This window comes from Manis pentadactyla, chromosome 5, assembly GCF_030020395.1.
Source record: "Manis pentadactyla isolate mManPen7 chromosome 5, mManPen7.hap1, whole genome shotgun sequence".
NCBI classification, from domain to species: domain Eukaryota; kingdom Metazoa; phylum Chordata; class Mammalia; order Pholidota; family Manidae; genus Manis; species Manis pentadactyla.
In genome coordinates, this window is record NC_080023.1 from 69,588,176 (window position 1) to 69,607,821 (window position 19,646).

The 19,646-nt window shown below is 40.7% G+C and overlaps 2 long non-coding RNA genes across 4 annotated transcripts in view; both read right to left on the reverse strand.

Moving 5' to 3' along the window:
• Positions 1-2,594: 2,594 nt before the first annotated feature.
• On the reverse strand, positions 2,595-6,494 carry LOC130683937 (uncharacterized). The gene is made up of 3 exons (XR_008998071.1): positions 6,428-6,494; positions 5,479-5,820; positions 2,595-2,662 (listed from the first exon to the last, which is right to left on the reverse strand). It is a non-coding gene; the product is annotated as an uncharacterized LOC130683937 (long non-coding RNA).
• A 7,866-nt stretch (positions 6,495-14,360) lies between these two features.
• LOC130683805 (uncharacterized) overlaps positions 14,361-19,646 on the reverse strand; it is a 175,684-nt gene continuing 170,398 nt past the window's right edge. For all 3 annotated transcript variants that reach the window (XR_008997793.1, XR_008997794.1, XR_008997792.1), the window contains one exon: positions 14,361-18,901. This is a non-coding gene — a long non-coding RNA (uncharacterized LOC130683805). The remainder of the gene's footprint in view (positions 18,902-19,646) is intronic.

Here is a 19,646-nt window from a genome sequence, read left to right on the forward strand (position 1 = left end):
GGACGGGCTCCTCCGCTCTCGCCGTCCGCGCCCTCACTGCGCCGGCTCTGCTGAGGCCCCGGCAGTCCGCAGAAGGGCGGCGCTTGCGCCAGTGCTCACGCTTTCCATGTGAACGATTTTTCCCTCATCCTGTTCTCCTTAAAGCTTTGACCTTATTTCTTTCACATGCTTAACTAACTCTCATGACTATTTAAAGACAGCTACAAATACCAACAAGGCCTGCTGCAGTTCTGAGCGGAAGACCCCATCCATTCAGGCCGGCACTCCTGGGTCATCGTTTTTTCAAAAGCATTGTCCGAATGTTTTTTTCCTCTCTTCTATTGATAACTTTACATTAAGACGTCATTAGGAAGCAGCGTCCGGGCTACTTTTCAAAACACACATGAGCTGAACTCATCTTTTTTTCCCCTTACGAAAAAAAGATTCTTAGCTCGCACTATGGATTTTCCATTAACAATGATAAAGAACAGTGTTTCAGGGCTCAGAGGACTTACCTGCTACTTTCAAGGCAAGTCTTTAAAGTCCAATAATCAAGTCGTTTTTGGTACTTAACAAAGGCATATATTTATTTCTCCAGAAAGTTAGTGCATTTACCGATTCATTTTTCAACAGTCTTGACTCTCAGGTATTTCTTCCTATGTGGAAGCATTTATTCCTGGAGAGGTTCCATCCAGGCAGGCCCAGAGAAACAGAAAGTTGGGAGAACAACATGGGTTTAATGAGTTGGAGAAGCACCCTTGGAATTTTTCCTCCTTGTTTTTTTCCAGCAGTCATCTTATCCATTCTATTTCCACCAACAGAGAAGCAACAGGACTGATGCCTCAGTCAGAAGACTTCAAGAGGAGAAAAAGATCTAGAAATCTTTATTCATTAACAGAAATCATTAAAACAAATGTTTCCTGAGGACAGCCTACAAAACTAATCAGAGAATCAAGTAAGTTAGTTTATGCAGAGTACACAGCAGGCAAGCTAGCTGCTTGAAGCCCCCAGTCTCCCTCCTTTAATGACCTTTTTTCTTCTCTGTATATCATTCTTCCTGATTTCAGAGACAAAGTCCTTTCTAGCTTTGTATTCTCCATCAAAACCTACTTTTAGGCAAAAATCTTCTATCATTCACTCACAGTTTAGTATGAATTTAAGCACCACCACCTATATTGTGAACTATAAAATGCAGGAATACCTGCATTTTGAACTTTAGTCCTAATTGAGGAATAAGTGATTTGTTTCCAGGATTACAAAAGTTTTTATCTCAATGATCCTAAGAGACGTGGACAGAAGCTAGACAGAGGGGGTCCTTACTTCTCATGAATCTATCTGCCCCAAGGGTGGCACAAAGGAAAACACTCAATGGTGTTTTTCATGACTTGCTATAGTTCCAGGTTAAATCATCAGGGCAAGTATTATTTTTCCTTCTCTCATTACTCACTGGTTGTTACTTTAATCTTAGTTCAGTTTGACAAATAGAAATTTTGCCAGAGGACTAAAGAAGAAATGAGCTAAAATTCACCCATATTCAAGGCCTGTGCTGATGTCCTTCCTGGTTTTAATGTGCCCTACGGTTTGGCCTAGTGGCATTATCTCCCTTCTAAAACACCCCTTAGCTGGTGTGGCATCACCATTTGCTTGTTGACTTAGCTTCATTTTCTGTTTTTCTGGCCTGCTCAACTGCCTGTAACAGCATTAAATTATTCTTCTGATCTTTCCATTTCCCTGGATTCACAAACTGGAATTTATGGAAGTCTTTAAACCTAAAGGGCTTTTTGATAAAGGTAGATGCCAATAAAATGATAAAGGTCAAAAGAAAATTGTACACTTTTAGGAGGCAACACCCTTTATAGCAATACCATATTTTCATATTTTATGTTAGAAGGAAATATTATAACCTGTAGAGAAATCAATACAGAAATTCAGAAATGAAACAGACCTTAGAGACTGCCAGCCCAAACTCATTGTTCAGCTGTGGACACTGAGGCTTGGAAAGGGTAAGTCATAGTTATTCAAGGACAGAACTGGAACTTGAACTTGGCACTCCCAACTTAATTCACTGCTGTGCCTACATTGTGCTGACTCTCTTAATTACATATTCTTAATGATGAAAGAATGTGGAGAAAAGGAAATAGCTACCAAGTGAGGAAAAAAATATGCAGAATGCTTTCTCATTTCCTTTTTAAAAGTCAAGTCTTACTTGAGAGTTGTTTGTCTAACACTAACATGAGCATCTGATCGTGAAAATCAAGCCATGGTGTGGGGTGGGGGAGACTTTTCTCCCTCTCCCCCCCACATACCCGTAACAGCTCCCAAGCCCCATCTCACACCCTTTGTAGCAGTGACATTGCCACCCCTTCTTTCATTCATTCATATCACCCCTGCTGCAGCTCAGAACGTTATAAAGTTGCACCAGATCTTTGGAGCAGATTTTTTAACCATCAATCTTTGGTTAGAGTTCCTCTCTCCCCTTTTCAATCCACGATAATGAAGAAGAGCCACTAAATTAATCTTCCTGCAGTATCAACGTCAACGTGAAGTTATCTGAAGTCTATTCTGATTGTTATGCTACAGTGCTGTTGAGGCTATGATCCTGTCACTGTTTTCCTGTTTGCTTGCTTTGTCCTAGTTCAGCCAGCCCAGATAACTCGGCTCTGGGGCACAGGAACCATGGGAGCTGCACGGTACAGAAGAATGACTAGGAGCTTCAGGGATTTTCATGACTAAAGGCACCCCCATTTTACTTCTGTTTAAATTACTTTCTCTCATATTCACATTTCCCCAGTGAAAAAGGCCAAGCAGTGCCACATCACTCACTACTGTTTTCATTTCAGCCCTTCTGTCTCAACATTGTCATGAGAATGAATTACCTGCACTTCCCATGCAAGCGGTAACACGGTTTTGCTGTGCAGCTGGCCAGCAATGCTCTTGGGAGTTCCCACACTTTGGCCTGGGTTATGACTACTTCCTTGTGGGGAAAAATATCCTTCTATCTACATAGATAAGGGAGCAGAAACAATTTATCTTTCAATTTAGTGGACATCATTAGTATCTTTTACACACTATGTTCAATGCTTTAACCAATTTGACCCACATCAGAGAAAATGAGGTCAGCCCGAAAGACCAATTTTGCCACATTGTGAGCTATTCTCCAATATTTAGCCTGTGTGTCTTATCTTCCCTTCCTAAGTTATGTTTTCTGTGGAAAAACCTTGATTGCTAACCACAAAAAGATCATGCCCTCATGCCCTATTTTAGCCATAAACTGAACATTATTTTCAAAGACTAGTCACTTAGCTATTTTGATGGAGCCTTTTTCTCCCTTCTGAAATTAGCAGAATATATAATCAGATGAAACAATGTATACAAAAATAGTTTCAGATATATAAATTTCTAAGTAAATATATAAAATGTTTTCTTATTTATTAGCAGCACTATTCAACTCAGCACTTTTGAATGATTTTGATGTACCACAAGGCCCTATATGAAATATCACAGATACAAGGAAGTCATAGTCCCGATCATTGATGGCCTCACCACCCACCAGGAGAGACCGCTGTGTAAAGAATCCATTGTAATTAGATGTGACAAGTGCTACATGAGTGTATGAAGAATTGGGACATACATTTTGCTATGGTAATTAGTCTCCTATCCTTTATATGTTTGGAGACTAAAAATCTGCCCCCTTGCCATTAGAAAAGGGATGGAAAATAAGCATTCTGTCAGCTTGATCTGTTGGTAGTGGCTCTCTGAAGAACTGGGTTGGGAAGGATTCAAAACTATTTCCAAGCTCAGCAGAAAAGGACATTTTTTATAAATTGCTGATGGCAGCCATTGGCCTAGAACTAGGAAGAGGGTGCTTGCATATCATATTTTGCCACCTCTAGTTCATAACATGCAGTTAGTATGCCGAGCTGTCACCACCCTATCAGAGCTGCTAAGGCACCATGGTCACTTTGTCAAAATTGTCATAATTTACTAAGCAATTCCTTTCTGAGGATAATAGAGCTGAAAATAGTGGACGCTGCATCACTCCCTTTACTACCTGACAGATGGAATTGTTAGCAAGTCTAGAATTTACTTGATTCTCTGCTTTAGGTATATTAGACTTCCAGCTGATGTTTGATTTGATCTGTACTATATTTCTTTGCTAGTACTGTGACCTGTATCAGAATGTCTTGCCCAGCAAACAAAGGCAACAGGTTCTCTAATCTTAAAATAGTTAGAAAAGTCAAAGTCCAAAAGTAGTCCAAGAAATCACAAAAGAAAAATTCAAAAGATTGAACTTCATAAATATTTGAAGTCCATATAAATATGTCAAAATGGCAAACAACTTGAAGGCCAAGAAAGAATATTTTCCAAAAACATGATAGATAAAGAATTGATATATTTAAATAGTATAAACTAATCTACCAGGTTGGAGTACAAATTAGAGATGGCTTAGACCTGCACAGCTAAAGTAGCAGAAATCCAATATCATCTGTAGTCTTGTCCTCGCCCCTAATTATCTATGAGCAAAAGAGGTTCATTTAGTCCAAAGGGCCAGCTTGTCTGCATATGACTTATGAGGAAGATAATGGAGAGTCCCACCAGGCCTCCTGCTCAGCACCATCTCCCATGGCACCACTGTGTGATGACGCTACTGAGAGCAGATCCTCTGCACTCCAGCCTGTCTGCTGCTATGGTTTTGCAACACCTGGAGTGGTTTATTGTTTATTTTTCCTAATTTTCTTCTCTATTCCCTTCTATTCTCCCCTTGTACTTTTTCTCCCATGTTAGCTGTCAACTGTCCCCCTGAATGTGTTGTCTGGGTCATACCCAGCACTATTTCCCAGAGTTATTTCTTATTCTGTGAATGTTGATTTTTGCTTTCTTTTTTTTCTATGACCATGTGATATCTTCTCTCATCTCTTGAAAAATAATATTGATATTTTTCTTGTATGTTTTCTCCTACTTACTGTATTATTTCCAAATACCCTGACTGCCTTTTTCTGCTCACTGGTTTTGTCTCTGGCTTTTCTCACATGCCCCAAGATCTTTGCCTATCTGTTCATACTGTTTAAAGAGTAACTAAAAAGCTGATCGAACACTCTGAGGCATGGTGGAGTCTATCAAAGGGTAGTTATGGAGGAAAAAACCTGGCTGTTTCATAGGGCACCACAAATGGTGAGTGTAGATCATTTTTTGTGAGTCATTAAATTTCTCCAGAAAATAACCCTCCAATCCCTTGCCTGGCTGCCACCATTCTTGGAAGCCAAGGGGAAAGGGTCTGGGTCAGAAGGAGGATTTCCCAGCAGGTCTCCTGGGATTTGGTACAGTACCTACCCCCTGCCTGCTCAGAGTCTGGATCCAGGGCCTCTCTGATCCAGTTTCTCCAGAAATATATCTCCAGTCTCCTAGCTCACTGGGGGCAAGGAGCTGAGTGTCTGAGAGCTGTGGGGTGGGGGGGGTCGGGGGGATGGGGTTGTATAAAGACTGTCAACCAACACTCACATTTGCACTCTTCTTATGTACCCTCTTCTTCAGAGGTAACTAGTGTCCTTATTTCCTGCAATATTCAGGTATTCTGTGGACAGACTGGCTACCTTCTTGTTGACCTCTTTTCGCTGAGATTTTTGTCTTCTGCTCTGCCAATTCAATTATCATTTGTCCATCAGCTTTCTATATTCCAGAGTTTTGTTGACATCTCTCCCTTGCTGTCCTTTCCAACCCTGTTTTGTAATTCTTCTGAGTGTATGTTTTTTTTTATTCTTCATTATCATTTTAGTAGGAGCTTAGTAGGGAACTGAGATAAACTCTTGGGTTCAATTTGACATATGTAAACAGAAGTTAGAGCTACAATTGAAAAAGAAGAGCAGTTAATACATAGGGCATGCTTATGGCTTTTTACAGCTGAAAGGGAGCTTAAATACCATCTATTTCAAATTATTGCTTTAAATATGCAGGAAAAAAGGCAAAGAGAAGGTGAATAAATTACCAGAGGTATTCTGGTTATTAGAAGCAACGTCAGGACTCTTAACATGCACCTGTGGCAAATGCCTTTAGGTTGTGTCTCAAAGAGCTGCCTCCCTCTGGAAACTGCCTTCCTGCACAACACGCAGGACTAGGCTCTTGTTGTCTCTGTTTCCTCTCTGTGGACCCAGTCCCTTGGTCATAGCTGATTGGATCAGGAAGTTATCAGATCCAATCTGGGCTCCAAACACTCTCCCACTGGAATTTGGATTTGTGACCAAGACACACTATCAACTTCTTACTCCAGGATTGTCTTTTTAAGGAGAAACAGACACCTTGCCTGTAACTGGGGTTACTTTAGTGACCTCACACATACTTGATAAGAAAGATAATAAAGGTGTGCATGTGTGTGCATGCATATATCCTCCTCTACCACACGCCCTTTAGACTGGGCTCATTTGTCCTTAAGTAGTATGTTGGCCACTCTTACCTCTATTTTCTTGGAGAAAGTCTTACGGCAAATGGCTTCAATACTGGTAGAGACAATAAATGAGATCTGTGATTCTCAGAGTGGACTCAGTCTCAAGTTGTGTCTGAAGATGCCCCCACCACCTAAACATGACAATTTTCCAACTTCTATGCTGCTGTGGCTTCAAGTCATTGCTGAAAGACAAGAAATGTTACAAGGGAAGTTGACAGGATGGAGTACAGAGGGAGAAATTAAAAGAGAGAAAGTGTGTGTATGTGTGCATGTGTGTGTATGTGCACACTAGCATACAGGAATGCATGTGAAAACAAGGAAATAAGTGACCAGCATGCTTGTGTAATTGTGGGGAATGACTGATGAAGAGATGTCTATGACGTACTTTTTTAAGGGAAGAACAACAAAAACAAAAAATACCCAGCGCAGCTGGCCCCCTGCTGCTGTCCTTTCCCCATCTCTTTCTGGGGTGGATATATGACTTCAGTTTCTTTCAAGTGTCAGCTGGTGATGGCTGGGGCTTTCGGTAAATCTCCAGGACTCTTGTTTCTACACGCTTTAAAAGCTTTCCCAGTGACTTAAAGAAACCACACACACACAGGCACTTGTGGCTAATCACCAGAGTGGTTCCACATGTCAGCTCTTGCTCTCATCTTTAGTAATTGGTAGTTTTCTTCTCCATCTACTATGTGAATTTTTCAGAAGAGGAGGTTATGATAGAGGTGGAGAAGGTAGCACTCAGTGAACAAGAGAGGAGGAAAGGAGAGATTTCAAATCCAATCTAACTATTTGTTCTGAAGGAGTTGGTGGTCTCTGTGTCCTCTGTTCTGCTTCCTAAGTGGCTAAAGCAGGTAAAGCTGCCCAGATACAAGATCTAGATCACATTTCTATGGCTCCAAATAGAAACAAACATGGACCAAAAGAAAATGAGGGAGTGGAATTAAATAAATGTAATATATCCATTTCAGTCCTTCCCGGTTCTCACACCAAAAATAATAAGTATGTATGGCAATGTATGAGCTAGGCACTGTGGAGGTATTTTCAAATCCCTGTTCTCATTTTCATGTACTTCTGTGAAATCGTTCTTCATACCTGCTCTCACTCCCACCCAGAATGGATCATTCCCTCCCTTATCCACCCACAGGAGAATACATACCAATTTATTGTGGAGTCACAGAACACTGGGTGCATATGCTTGTATACATACCCAGGTCACTGCCACTCCCAAGAGACCATGAACCTTTTAAGAGAAAGAGAAATTTCTAATTTATCCTTGAATTAACACATAGTACAGGACTGGCACAACTAGAGCATTTGATATTGAATGAATAAATTATTTTAATATAGCAAAACCATTTAATTTTAGGCAAGTTTTCCAGCCCAGTCTCCATAACATTCCCAGCCCATCATCTGGAAAAGACAGCAATTGCCAACTCAGAGCGATCAGCTCACCAGTCAATCACAGTTATCCCAAGACCTCATGCTGGACAGAGGAGGAAATGGGACTCATTAGACTTGAATTCTGACTCTGTCACTTCAAATTAGAGGCCATGAGAAAGTCACTCGACTCTTCGAGCATCCATATGCTTATCTGTAAAATGGGCCAAAGTATCTTAGATAAGAGTAATTAAATGAAATAATAAAGTCCATCATGTTGCCTAGCTCACAGACTACATCCTCTAGAATCAGGAAACTTCTCTACTAAGCAATTTTGGGCCAAGGGAAGATTCCTAATTCCCCTCCCCTTTTAAAAAATAATTAATATAGTTTTGTGGGATAGGCTATTTGAAACAAAGAATGCATGCTGATAATGCCAACTACTTTAACTTCATAATTGGGGTACTGAACTGATTTTTTTCATCAAGGTATCATTGATAAACAATCTTATGAAGGTTTCACATGAGCAACATTGTGGTTTCAACATTCACCCATATTATCAAGACCCCTAAACACCCCATTGCAATCACTGTCCATCAGCATAGTAAAATGCTGTAGAGTCATTACTTGTCTTCTCTGTGCTGTACTGCCTTCCCTCTGACCTACCTCTCCATCCACCCTCCCCCATCCCTCCTGTTTGGTAACCACTAGTCCCTTCTTGGAGTTTGTGAGTCTGCTTCTGTTTTGTTCCTTCAGTTTTACTTTGTTGTTATACTCCACAAATGAGGGAAATCATTTAGTACTTGTCTTTCTCCGACTGGCTTACTTCACTGAGTATAATAACCTCTGGCTCCATCAATGTTGTTGCAAATGGTAGGATTTGTTTCTTCTTACAGATGAATAATATTCCACTGTGTATATGTACCACATCTTCTTCATCCATTCATCTACTGATGGACACTTAGGTTGCTTCCATATCTTGGCTATTGTAAATAGTGCTGCGCTAACCATAGAGGTGCATATGTCTTTTTGAATCAAGGATCTTGTTTTCTTTGGGTAAATTCCTAGGAGTGGAATTCCTGGGTCAAATGGTATTTCTATTTTTAGTTTTTTGAGGAACCTCCATACTGCTTTCCACAATGGTTGAACTAATTTACATTCCCACCAGCTGTGTAGGAGGGTTCCCCTTTCTCCGCATCCTCGCCAGCATTTGTTGTTCCTAGTCTTTTTGATGCTGGCCATCCTTACTGGTGTGAGATGATATCTTATTGTGGTTTTAATTTTCATTTCCCTGATAATCAGCGATGTGGAGCATCTTTCCATGTGCCTGTTGGCCATCTGAATCTCTTCTTTGGAGACGTGTCTGTTCAAATCCTCTGCCCATTTTTTAATCGGGTTACTTGTTTTTGGGTGTTGAGGCATGTGAGCTCTTTATATATTTTGGATGTTAACTCCATATCAGATAAGTCATTTATGAATATATTCTCCCATACTGTAGGATACCTTTTTGCTGAACTGATTTTAATTATTTGAGAATATGTCTTATAAAAGACTATGATTTTCTTAAAGAAAGGACTTGTGTGATTTAGGAACTTGAACAATGCAAGCATTCCATAAATCTGCAATGGATGAGTGATAAATAATCAACAAACCAACCAGTCAATAGCTAATGACTATTCCTGGAGAGCAGAGAAGGGTTTTTTCCCTCAGGAAAATACAAATATTCCCCTCCCAATATCCCAGCTACTGACAGCTGAGGAAGACACTTGAGACAGTTCTTTTCCATTTATATTTATGATTCTGGCTTATTGTTAGCCTGGTCTAGTTCCTAGTCAAGGAACTTTGCACTTGGAACTTCTACTCCATGAGCTATTTTGCTCATTTGGGGGTTACCTGCTTCTGCCTCCATCTACCTCACAGAAGCCTGAATCCACTCATTTGGCTCTAACAGCTAAATTGCTCTGGCTTGAGAATCAAGAGAACAGGCTCTGCCACTAGCCACCTTTGCAAATTTACACATCTTAGGAACTTTTTAGATGCATTGTATTCCTACCTCTGAAAGGAGATAGTTAGAATTGACAATTATTAACATCCTTTCGATTCTAAAACTGGAATATTATTCCACAAAATGTTTATCCCTGAAGAGGCTAAAACATTAGGGTATTCAGAAGAGCTGAATGCAGGTTGTCAGCACCCCATACTTGGGAAGGTGGGGTCCGTCAGGAGCCCCCAGACTGCAGGGCCCACTGTGGGCTCCAGCTGTGTGAACCCAGAGCTCTTTTGCTTGGTCTCTCACCCTTCCGGTCACACTGCCTCTTTCTCATACTCTCCCCTTCCAATTTTATTCTTTCCCCTGTACCAGTTTTTAATCACAGTTTTGCAAATAAAACTGCCTCCCAATTCCCTCTGTTCCTCTGGGTCCGGATCTCCAGCACGAAGGTGGGATTTAAACTGTCCCGTTGGATCTTTCTTTTATGAGCTGCAGACAGAAACAAAAATGGGCAGGAGCTCTAGCCAGGGCTGGGTAATGAATGCAGGATGAACACAATTAGCCCTGAATACAGATGTATCCTGAGTGTTCCAGGAAGATGAATGCCGGCTGGGTGGGGAGAGGACACTGTCTGTGCGGTAGGGAAACATTCAGAACTCTCCGCAGGGAGGCAACCCTGCAGCTTCAGTGCTAATGGGGGGAGATGCCAAGGATAAAAACAAATCTTCAAAACCTAGAGCAATGAGAAAAAGTCTAGCTCTCCTGTGATAGGGAGGACAGATGTCTAGACATACAAACATTCCACTCTTAGGGGGCAAATATTAGTCAAAAGGAGGAGCTCTCCTTATTTTGAAAAATGATCTGTGTCAAAATCTGTGAAAATTTTTCTCTAGAAAATTTCAGTGCCTTGGTTGAGACCACAAGAATATTGTTAGAGATGAAAAGATATGTTCATTTTTCCCCTTTCTCTGAAATTAGGTCAAGCAAACTTTTAGGTTCATGCTTCCTAGAATGTCCCCATGTTTTAAGAACTCTGTCTCCAATTCACACTTCAACTTTATTCTGGGAAGAGAGAATAAACTGAACGGGGCTCCGGCTCCTACAAAATGTCTGGCAAGTAGCAAGTGCTTCATAAAGTCTGTTGAATTAGGTGTTTGATGAAGGCAGGAAAATTGTCTTATTTTATCAGAAAATAAATAGAAAAACTTCCACAGAAGCTGTTTACCTATAAAACTGTACTTTCTGAAAGCCTAAAGTAAAAGTCTCCCCAGTCTGGTAAGAATATATAAAAGGCCTGTGACCAAAGAGGGATCTTTTCCTTAAAAAGAATGAAATAATAATTTGAGCAGAGGCTGGAGAAGGCTAAAGGGCGCTCCCATTTTTCATGGCTGAGGCAGATCCTCAGTCCAGCTTGGGTAACACTACAGCTGCCACCTCGATGCAGGCAGGTGTTACAAGTACCAGGGACACTGCCTGTCATTTCCATTGATAATTATAAGACATATCATTTATTCCACAAAAAACTCCACTCAGTGGAAACAAGTCTTCACCCACTTGGTGCAGTGTGATCTTGAAGGCTCATTATACCTGCTCAATCAACTCTGGCTCATGTGTAAATATTGAAGCAAGCCTAAGGAGCCAAGGAAGGGAATGATGATCACTACATTAATACTAATGAGGGGAATGGGACTGGAAATGTGTTCAGCCAACTTTGCTACCGAAGGGGATGACTAACAAGAGGAGAAGGAAATCAACAGGACGATTATTGATTTTTTTAAAATGCCCAAGGTATAAAATCCACATGTGGAAAGAAGGAAAGATTATGGCTCTGGGAAATGTGTGTGTGTGTGTGTGTGTTAATGTCTAGCTCATTCAAGAGACTCTGTGGACTCCAGCAGGCTATTACATACCGATGAGAACAGTCTACACACAGTGTTCTTGTCCCTCCCCCTTTTTCGTAGCTTTTCTTGGTACATAAAATAGATGGATTTATACCCACAGCAAATGCAGACTGTTATCAATATATGCCCTGACTTCTGCTATTAAGGATGCTGAAGTATCCAGAAGTAGGTCTGCAAGGGTGGAATTATTTGGGGGAAAGGCAACACAGGAGAGAATTAATGACAGTCAGGTGAACTTATGAAAGCCATTTTTCCCTTGCACCTCATTAAATGCTGTAACACCACCCTTATCAAACTCACCCGATACTCAAACAAAAGCCATTTATTTGGGAGTGGACATGGTGCTTATTTATTTTAAGCAGTCTGCCCCATGTTCTATGGTTGCAATAACTCTTCACATCTCTCATTTTGGAATGCTTTCACTTCAAAAGGAGTGAAATTTCTTGCAACAGTAAGGGAGGTTTAGAAACAGGCTATTCTCTAAATACTTTTTTTAAAAATAAATATAACCCCTGAGTTCTGCCCCAGATTCAGGGAGGTTTTGCCAGCCGCATTCATTTTTCCTCTGCAGAGTACTGTGGGCTATTTGAGCCTGGCAAGGAGCTCTGCTGCTGGCACTCGGAGCCCGTCCCTTGTCAGCACCCCCTAAGGTCTGCATGCCTGAACCAAGCAGATACAGCGCTTTAACTAGGTGGAAGCGCACAGCCCGCGCTTCTCTCCGCGGACACAGGGAGGCAGTGCGGGAAAGCTTGGCTCCCGCGGCCGGCGGGAGAGAGAACGTGACCGCGCAGCTTACTTACCTTTTCCATAGTTAACGTCTGAAAGTCTCTTCAGTTGCTTAACTTTCATATAACAAAGCATTTTTAAAGAAAAACGTCACATTACGTGACCAAGGAAGGAACCCCTATCCCCCCGTTTTTTTTTAATGATTGTATTTAGGGACAATAACACTATAAAAGCTATTAAAAGTTATAATTATCTAAAGCAGTTTTATACTACATAATATAACGAATCGCCAATACCCAACACCTATCACAGACATACACCTGGAGTTTCCGTGACATATCCCCAGATCCCGCCCTCCCAAGAGGATTTACAAAACACTTTAAAATACATGATCTCACTGAATTCTTCCACTAGTCCTCGAGATTACAATAATCATGGACTTGTTCCCATTTTGTGGGAAAGGAAACTGAGGCTAGAGAGTTGGCATGGTTTGAGGAGGTCACGTGGTGACCAGGAAGCAGTAAGCTGGTGAGCAGTAAATCAGGATTTCAACCTATGTCACCTGATTCTACGTCAAAGTTCATTCATTTGACCCCACTTGCCAGATTCACACAGAAATCAGAAATGATTCATCTCCCAGGCTGCTTCTCATAAAATAAATAGAGGGGAGTGAATTAGGAGGTATTACCTTTCCTTTGTCCAATGTAGAAATAGGACATCAAGTTCAAAATCTCCTCATCATAATCCTTACCCCAACTGTAATCCCCCATCTCACACTCCAGTATTCAGACTGAATTCCCCTCAGTTTCCCTTCCCCAACTCCTGTATGAAACCAGACTAACACTTTTATTCTCCATTCTACCATCATTCCCACAGCTACCTTTTTCTCCCTTGCCTATACCTTGAGCCCGTCAGTGAGTTTCCAATATAAGTGCATCTCTTTTGCAGTCCCCCCCATCCACCCTTCTCTCCATTCCCACTCTGATCACCATAGATCTTGTCTCTTTTCCTAGAACTGGAAGTTTCCAAACACTTGCCCTTACTTCCATTTCCTTCCCATTCCAATCCATATCCTACTTCATACCTCCAGATTAACTACCCTAAACTGTGCTTGAATTAAATCAGTGCCCAGCTTCAAAAACTTCGGCAGTTTCCCTTTGCTTATTCAAACAAAAAACAAACTCTTTATCTAGGCAGTTACAAACACAACATAGTCTCAGTCAGCCTCACTTTTCCAATGCGGCCCTGCAAGCTTTGCCCCATCCAGGTGCTGCCCATGTAAGCTGTGCACTCCTTGCTCGACTCCTGTGTAGTGACTGCCCTTTCGCAATGTGCTTGCACCTCCAAATTCTATATTCATCGAAATCTAATTCAACACTTGTTTTTCACGAAGCCTCCTGATTCACCCAGAGACAAGTAATTTTTCTCCATGAAACTACCATCTATAGTCCAATGAAAATTCTTTTAAAAATAGCTTACAAATAGTACATAAATGAAAAACCCTCCAGAACTCCTCCCATCTATCGTCACTTGTATTATAGTTACTGATACATGTATTAATCTTCTCTGCCAGGGTGTAAGTGCATGAGGGCAGGAGCCAGTTCTCTTTCTTTGAATTCACAGCAGCCTCAGAACAGCTTTCACATATTTGGTAATTAGTAAGTGAATTAATGGAGAAAGGGTTGTGGTTAAGCCAAAATGAAATTTTCCCATTTACCTCCCTATGAACTACACGACCCCCACCCCCCCACACACACTAATATAGTAATATTTAGTTGGATGTTTTATCATTCAATAGATGAAATTTTCACATTTACTGATCACTTAATGTATGTCAGGTACTGTACTGGGTGCTATAGTAAAAGAAAACAGACATGTTCCAAAGTAATAGGGGAAATTGATAATTTAAAAATTATGAATTTTTTGCATTACAGTGATGAGACTATAAAAACATGCAAAGCAGATGAAGTGCTGGAGGAGGGGATGTAAGGGAAAACTACTGAGGTAGGGGGTTCAGGAACAGTTTCTTCAAAAATAAGCAAGACAAGCAGGGTAAGAAGCAGCCAGCCATTCAACGAGCCAGAGGAAGTTCATCCCACACTGAAGAAACTGCAAGAATAGGGGCCAGGAGGGGAAGAGAAGCACAGTGTTTTTTAAGAACTGAAGGAAAACCAACACAGCTGGGTTATAGTGAATGAACGGAAGGGCAGACCTGGATTGGAGAGAGGTGAGGGCCAGACTACAAAGAGGCTCTTGTAGACCCTGGGAAGGAAGTAGGTTACCTGTGAAGGTTGAGAGAGCCAAAACAGGGTTTAAGCAGTAGAATATCATGATCTCTCTGTGCATTTAGATTATTCTGGCAGCTGTGAACAGAAAAGATTGAAGAAAGGCAAGAATAAAAATAGAGAAACTTGTTGGGGACCATTGCAGTGGTCCAAGAAAGAAATGGTGGGGTTTACACTTGCACAGCAGCAGAACTGCTGTGGAGACAGAGGATATGATAGCAATCACAGAGCTTGTTAAGTGTGAGGCTGAGGGTAAGAAGAGAATCAAGGGCAATGCCCAGGTTTTCCGCTTAGCAGCTGGGTTATCAGTGTTAGCATTTAGGATGAGAAATATTAGAAGAAAAAGTGTGCAAGAAAAGAAATCCATTAGCTCAAACTTAAAAACCATTGTAAATTATAATTACCCATAGGGCGAATATTTGGCACGTTTTGAACACCTATTAGGTGCCTGACACTACATTAAATGCTAGAGTCAGTAGGACAGAATCCCTACTCTTATAGTTTACACCTTCTGAAGAATACCAATGTCAATACAAATTTTTTTAAGTCAGATGGCATACAGGATGGCATTGCAGGCATGCGGACTCTGTTGCTGGAGATTTTATAAAAGGCCATGTCATATGACTTTGAAAGATTCTTTTCCTTGGATGCTTTGTTCATACTTGAAGTAGGCAATTCACTTACCGTTTTGCAAATGAATCCTAGGAATTCATGGAAGTAGAAGTCCAAACCAAACACATAATAACTTGGGGAACAGCTGCTCACAGTTTGCTTTCCTTACGACTTTTAACTTTGCCTAACCCAAGTCTGAGCATCCTCTGTAGACAAGTGCAGCCAGAACATGGGCTGAAGTCATCATACCCAGTCCCTCCTTCCATGGCTAGGCTTCGCACAACGAGTGCTTTGTGTTTTTAAAGCGACCACTTTAAAGAAAAAGTGAACATGTACAATGTCCTCTTACAACTTTATCAAGAAGAGTGTCAGATTAAAAAAAAACATTTAATTTGGGAGACTACTTAAAGTTATAGTCAAATCCTGCTTTTCGGTCTGAAAACAGTTTATGTCATAAAATATTTTTCTGTATACACTAGTTTATGATTAAATCATCCAAGATAACCCATATAAGTTAAAGGAGAATGCTATTTCTCATACTGCTTCTTTTAAATATTTTATCTATATCTTCCCCAGAATATCTGCAATAAAGTAAATAAACAAATACATTACACATTCACTAACTGACCATGTGTGGAAAACTCAGACACTAAGCCCAACTTAATAAAATACTCATAAATTAAAATTTGGCCACAGGAGCCTTCTCTTTTCAAGATGGACTGACAATTTATTGACAGCTCTTTTAAACTTCCTATCTATGCCAAAGTAAAGTATCATATTGTTAATGTAATGATATTTTGCTTCATATTTTGTAACACTTGTCCACTTCAAAGGATTTTTTTTCCTTTAACATGCCCATAATTGGGGTCATTAATTTTCTAAAAAATAGTTCACCTGAAGTGCATTCTAATAGTCACCTTCGTAATGCTGAAAATCTTGTTTTCCTTAGGATATGTCATTCTAATTTTCTGTACATGCTTGTCCTGGCATCTTCTCTAACTGCTTTCCCTGTTCACTGAGGCCAGCCAAGAATCTCTAACCATGTGCACTGACTAAATCACTGTACTTCTTCTCTGGTAACAGCACATATACACAGCAGTCAGCTGTCTCCCTTTGATCTTTGGCTAGTACAAACCTTTTCTCACTAAGTTGTCCTCCATAGTTTGTTTTTGATATTTAAACAGTTTGGACATCTCTAAAAGTGGAGTGACACTGACACCAAGATAAGGTGCCAATCAATTTATTAAGTGATTTTGTACAAAAATGGCAAACTTGAAATGACCCTGCAGCATGACTGATTCACCCAACAAGAAGTGTGAAGAAAGCCATTCATCTGTTCTTGTCCCTTCTGGCTGAGGACATTTATATGGAGTCCTTCTCTGGAGTTGGAGCTTTTCTGCTCAACAGAAATGATAAGAATTTTTAATTTTAAAAAATATTTAATTAATCATCAGTAATATATCTTCTTTCTACATTTCTTTTTAGTTGAATTATAGATGTAGAGTAGACCCTGGGGACAATGTTCCATGATATTATAAGAGGCATTTTGTTCTGAGACTTTGATGCTTTGCAAGACATCTAAATTAGCAAATTTATCACAACTATACTAAACAATTTCCAAAAAAGGAGAAATGACTTATAAAGCACAAATGTGTTTTATTCATCAAACCAATCCATCCTGCATAGCCTAGAGATAAACCCAGCTGAGGAGTGCTGAATGTTTTCAGCATTTTGTGTTTCAAAGCAAAATAGACAATGTCTATGTAACAAGGACTATGTTACCTTTATTACATACTCTATGTGAATGCCAAAACAATAAATTACTTTGAAATAAAATAACAAAATAAATTCATATGACCTTTCGATATCATTGTTCCTAATAAAATAGCTAACTCTTAGAATGAATTGGCCCAAGTGTGTCACAGGACCAGTTACATAAAGTAGACAATCATCCCTATGTAGTAAGACCAAAGAACAAATGTAACTGAAAGCAAGTTGCCTGGTGCGCAAACAGAGCAAAAAGACTAGGGTGCAATTTAGGTAGGATGTTTGGATAGAATGCCCATTGAAGGGATGGAAGTGACAGAGAAATTACTAAGCACAAGGAATGATCAGAGAATAGTCAGACAGCATTATGTATTAACAGTCATTTGAAGTGGGAATTGCAAGAATGCAGGCTACAAGAAATGATAGGAATGATTCAATTATTATTGACCTCTCTGCCCAGACCTGAAAATATCCCATTACCATCTTCTGGACTGCACATGGCCCTCTGTTATGGGTTAAATTGTGTATTTAAAAGAGATGCTTAAGTCCTAACCCCCAGTACCTCAGAATGTGACTGCACTTGGAAAGAGGCCTTTACAGAGGTCATGAAGTTAAAATGAGGTCTTTAAGGTGGGCCCTAACTGAACATGCCTGGTGTCTTATGAAAAGGAGAAATGTGGGTACAGAGAGAGACATGCCCAGAGGGAAGACTACAGGAAGGCGCAGGAAGAAGGCAGCCATGTGACTGGAGTGAGGCATCTCCAGGCCATGGGGTGCCACGGACGGCCAGCGAACAGCAGAAGCTGGAAGATGCCAGGAGAGTCTCCCTCACTGCCATCAGGAGAGCACGGCCTGGCTGGTGCCTTGATTTGGGTCTTCTGGCCTCCAGCACTATGAGACAATAAAGCTATGCTATTTTAAGCCACCGTAGCTTCTGATGCTTCGTTACAGCAGCCCTAGGAAACCGACACACTCTCTTACTCTGAAGTGGCACCCCAGGGACAACCATTCGGCATCCGCCAACATGATCCCCAGGCAGGAAGATGTACAGGCCAAAAGGACACTGTATCAAGCTGCCCATGGCCTGGCCCTGACAGGGATGCTTTTCTTGAAGAGTGCTTACAAAATGTCAAATCTTTCTCCCCACCCCTTACTTGTCTACCCACTGGCAAATGACCTAGGGGCAAGGGGTGAATGGGCAGAGGGTGTGTGTGTAACAGTGAGCAAGGGAGGAGACATCAGGGGCACGGGGTTGGGATCAGGCAGTTTGAATTGTGTCATTTGTCTTATACAATCATTACTTCAACAGATATTTACTAAGCACTTTTTATGTGTTAGTCATTGTGCTAGATACTTAAGGACAGAGCTGTGACTAAAACAGACAAAGAAACTACCCTCGTGGACTTCATGTTCCAGCCTGATTTCTTTCAATCTCATACAACTAAATCTTTAATAAACAATCCAGTCAAAAGAGTTTAATCCTGCTTACACTGAACTTTGAAAGAGCTGGATTCTTCTCATGGTTTGCAATGATTTGAACAGCCTTTTAATTAATATTCATCTTCTATAGAGATTTTAGTCCAAATAAGTTGATTTACACTTTCTCAAAGGTTGGCCCAAAAGGATGAGCGACCACACCTCCTCTAAGAAGTGCCCATGTGTGAGAGAGAGTAGATGGGAAGAGAAACATAAATTATGCTGCTAATACTTATATGTGCAGCTGGCATTTCTATTGTCCTCTTATGACAGTGCCCTCCTCTGGAAGCTGTTAGGATAAGAGCTTATGTGGGCTGTGCCACACAAAGGTGATGGCGAATTGATGAGCCTGTAAAGAGATTCGCAGATGAATAGGGAAATGCATTGTTAATGCTATTAAATATTACTTAGCCTACAGCAAGCTGCATGTTCAACAGTTTAAACTTTAATTGCTAGCTGATGCAGAAACAAGCCTGGATATATGTAAATCCTATTGAAAGCTAATATCATTTTGGCTGCTCAGATGGATTAGCAGCCACTACAATTAGCAGCATGTGCAGCTAATGATATTAGAGGAGAATCCATCATGCAGCAGTCTGGGCCTTTAAATCTAAAAAGAAGTTAAGGCTTGTCTCCCCACACAAACCCCTTACTGGGAAGTCTTGCCAACTGATGCAGCAGACTCTAGGGCTGAGCCAAGAAGCTTATAGGATTCAGGAGACTGACTCCACTATCACCTTGAATTGTTCCTCTCTGTGCCCTTTACCAGTAATTCTAGCTAAGCACATTATGGTCAATGCTGCCTCCGCCCCACTCTCTGGGGAGTAACACTGGATCACAGAGAAGAGGCAAAAAGATCCATCTTCACTTATTGAACTTATGATTCACTCTGGCTACTGCAGTTATGACAGAAGGAGAAAGAGCAGAGATTTTTCTCAGATGTGGCATCTGGAAACAGGTTGCTGTACGGAGCACTTAACGAAAATATTTATGACTACATAAGAGCTCTGGTGAAAATAATTCTCATTTCAAGCTATACTACTTTGGGTAACCTATGGAAACTGTTGAGTTTGAGTGTAACTTCTCTGTTTTAT